The 3,886-nt window shown below is 45.5% G+C and overlaps 1 non-coding gene across 1 annotated transcript; it reads right to left on the minus strand.

The window, feature by feature from the left end:
- Positions 1–536: 536 nt before the first annotated feature.
- Positions 537–610, minus strand: trnat-agu (transfer RNA threonine (anticodon AGU)). The gene has a single exon. It is a non-coding gene; the product is annotated as a tRNA-Thr (tRNA).
- Between the last annotated feature and the right edge of the window lie 3,276 nt (positions 611–3,886).

Genomic DNA, 3,886 nt, shown 5'->3' on the forward strand with positions numbered 1-3,886 from the left:
ACCCCACTCTCATCAACACTGAACATTTTTACTGAGACCCTTCAAATACTGTTTATAAAAGGCCGCAAAGATCAAAGTTCACACAGTTGTATTAAATACAACAAAGTTTAATATCTTCTCACCGTTTCTCGGTAACCACATGAGACTTAGGTTTTCTTATTTGGTTCCTTTGATTTTTCTTGTTCCTGACTGACAAATATTCCAAACCTCAGATAAACCCTCCCACTTGCCTCATGTCCCAGTCTCGGTTAAAAGCAACACATAATGACACAAACACTCTCCTTCAGTGAGATTAATATCAAGCTGTTTTCCAGGTTGAATTGAACTGTGAACAAAATGATGTCAAAGAAGTTACCTTTGATGCATCAGCACTGAAATTCTGTGCAAGGAGAAACAGCCATTCCAAACTCATATCCTTCACAAAGGCTGTTTTTTTATGTGATTGAAATTCATCAAGTATTTTGAATTAAAGTTCACAAGACACAGATGTCAGTGTTGATAATGAAACTTTTCAAGCATGTTGCAACTGTGAAATAAGGCTCTGCTGGGAGTTGAACTCAGGATCTCCTGTTTACTAGACAGGTGCTTTAACCAACTAAGCTGCAGAGCCAGAGCACGAATGTGCGTGCAATTGAAATCAGGCCTTGTAGATAGTGGGCAGGCTTTGGCGAGTCAAGAGCTGAGTTCGTCACGGCAGTGTTCCCAGCCTTTGACTCGCTCTTGTAGTTGTTGCTGTAGTTGTAATTGTAATAGGCAACCGTCTGTCTCGGAAGACGATGGGCTCCACCCGGGGTGTACGTCACTTCTGTGTGAAACATCGTTTGTTGTGGCTGTAGAGGATGACTCGTGAGTGACGATCCCTTCCGCAGCTGGTAAAGATGAATATCATTGGCCCGAGGTCGACTGATAATTTTTCCTTCCTCTGAGCTCTCTTTCCCACCATCTGGTCATTTCTTTTGTCCTCTGCTTTTCCCATGGTCTTCCTGAATGCCTTTCTCCAGGAATTCCAGTCAGCAGGAAGGACTTCCCATGCATTGACTCCAATCCCAGTCAGCTTGAGATCTCGCTTTGCAGATGTCCTTGTCTCACAGATGTGGGTGACCTGTTGGTCTCGTGCTGATAGCAAGCTCACCATAGAGCGTGTCTTTGGCAAAGCGACCGTCATCCATTCAGCACACATGACTCTATCAACAGAGTCACCGCTGACTCAAGAGGGCAAACATGCTGCGGGTCCCTGTACGCTGGTGTACTTCTGCATTCGGCACTCTGTCCTGACAGGAGATGCCCAATATCCATCTGAGACAGTGGAGGTGGAAGCTGTTCAGCTGCTTTTCTTGGCTTGCATAAGTTGTTGATGCTTCTCTGCTATAAAGGAGGGTGCTGAGAACACAAGCCTGTTACACGTGGAGTTTTGTATTATCGATCAGTTTGCTGTCGGTTCAGGCTCGTCTTCTCAACTTTGACATGACAGCTGCAGCATTGACAATCCTGGTGCTGATTTCAGTATCAAGGGACAGATTGCTGGTGATTGTTGATCCAAGGTATGTGAAGCTGTTGACAACCTCCAAAGTGAGCCTGTCGATGTTGATGGAAGGTGGAGTCTCTAGTCCTGGCCCATAACTTTGATCTTCCTGCTGCTGATCGTCAGTCCAAACTCCTTGCAGGCCAGGGAGAACCGATATACAAGCTGCTGTTAATGAACTTCATTATGGGATGTCAGCACAGCGTCATCAGCAAAGAGCAACTCACAGACCAAGAACTGACTCATTTTGGTCTTGGTGCGCAGTCTTGCCAAGATGAACAGTTTGTCATCAGCTCTGGTATGCAGGTGGACACCCCCATCTGAGTCACTGAAAGTTTAAAATAGCAGCATGGAGAAGAATATGCCAATTGTAAAGGATGTGAGCTGTGAGGAGGTTACAAGGAGGCTTCCAGGGGACTTGGACAGGATAAGTGAATGAAATGACAGATGGAATATAATATGAAGAAGTGTGAAGTTATCCACTTTGGTAGAATAAACAGAAAGACAGAATATTTCTTAAATGGTGAGAGGTTGGGAAGTGTTGATGTCCAAAGGGACCTTGGTGTCCTTGTTCATGAGACACTAAAAGCTCGCATGCAGGTGCAGCAATCAATTAGGAAGGCAAATGGTATGTTGGCCTTAACACGAGGGTTCATGAGTACAGGAATAAAGATGTCTTGCTGCAATTGTATAGAGCCTTGGTGAGATTGTGCTGGAGTATTGTGTACAGTTTTGGTTTCCTTATCTAAGGAAGGATATACTTGCCACAGAGGGAGTGCAACGGAGGGTCACCAGACTAATCCCTGGGATGGTGGGATTGTCTTATGAGGAAACTGGGCTTGTATTCCTTAAAGTTTCATTTAAAAGGCCATTTAAAACTGAGATAGGGTGGAATTTCTTCACTCAGAGGGTGGTGAATCTTTGGAATTCTCTACCTCAGGGGTTTGTGAAAGTTCAATCATTGAGCATGTTCAGGACAGAAATTGATAGAAATCTTGATACTCATGACATCAAGGGATATGGGGAGAGCGCGGGAAAGTTGTGTTGAGGTAGATGATCAGCAAGGATGTAATTGAATGACAGATCAGGCTCGACAGGTGAAACTGCCTCCTCCTACGTTCTGAAGAGAGTTTACACCAAGACACAGCCCTGTTTTACCCCACTGCTGATCGTGAAAGTGTCTGATGTTGCTCCATTGTAACTGACGGAACTGTGCATGTTCTCGTGGAAAGAAGAGATGACGCCCAAGAGTTCAGGAGGGCAGCCTAGATTCCACAGCAGTTTGAAGAGTCTGTCTCTGCTAACAAGATCGAAGGCCTTGGTGATGTCTATAAAGACAATGTAGAGTGGTCTGTACTGTTCACAGTACTTCTCCTGTAACTGCCGAAGTGAGAAAATCATGTCGACTGTCGATCTACCAGCTCTGAAGCTGCACTGAGACTCAGGATAGATGTGTGATGTCAGGGTCTGCAATCTGGTCAGAGCAATGCGAGCAAAGACCTTCCCCACAATACTTAGCAAGCAGATGCCTCGGTAATTGCTGCAGTCACTGCGATTCCCCCTTATTGTTGTACAAGGTGACAATGTTTGCATCACGCATGTTTAGAGGCGCAGATCTCCCCTTCCAACAGAGACACAGAAGTTCATGGAGATGCTGCAGCAGAGCTGCTTTTCCACTTTTGATGATTCCAGGTGGAGTACCATCATTTCCCAGGGCTTTACCACTGGCAAGTCGGTCAATGGCCTTGTTGAGCTCTACTATGGTGGGGTCACTGTCCAACTCCTCCATGACAGGGAAGTCTGGAATGGTGCTAAGAGCTACTTCAATGACAATGTTCTCCGTTATGTAGAGTTCAAGGTAATGCTCCACTCACCTTTCCATCTGCTTGTTAGGTTCAGTGATGATCGTCCCTGTCTTTGTCTTCAAAGGTGCTGATTTAGTTACTGCTGGGCCCGTTGCTTTCATAATTTTTTTTTTATTCATTCATGTGATGTGGTCATCACTGGCTAAGCCAGCATTTATTGCCCATCCCTCATTTCCCTTGAGAATGTGATGGTGAGCTGCCTTCTTGAACCGCTGCAGTCTGTGTGAAGTAGGTACACCCACAGTGCTGTTAGGAAGGGAGTTCCAGGATTTTGACCCAGCAACAGTGAAGGAAAGGCGATATAGTTCCAAGTCACGATAGTGTGTGGCTTGGAGGGGAACTTGCTGGTGGTGGTGTTCCCATGAATTTGCTGCCTTGTCCTTATAGTTGGTAGAGGTTGCGGGTATGGAAGGTGCTGTCTAAGGAACCTTGGTGTGTTGAATTCCTTCATATGTCCCTCTAGCATCCCCCAGATTCAGCGGCAGATTGTTTGCTGTTG

This window comes from Heterodontus francisci, unplaced genomic scaffold (assembly GCF_036365525.1).
Source record: "Heterodontus francisci isolate sHetFra1 unplaced genomic scaffold, sHetFra1.hap1 HAP1_SCAFFOLD_43, whole genome shotgun sequence".
NCBI lineage: Eukaryota > Metazoa > Chordata > Chondrichthyes > Heterodontiformes > Heterodontidae > Heterodontus > Heterodontus francisci.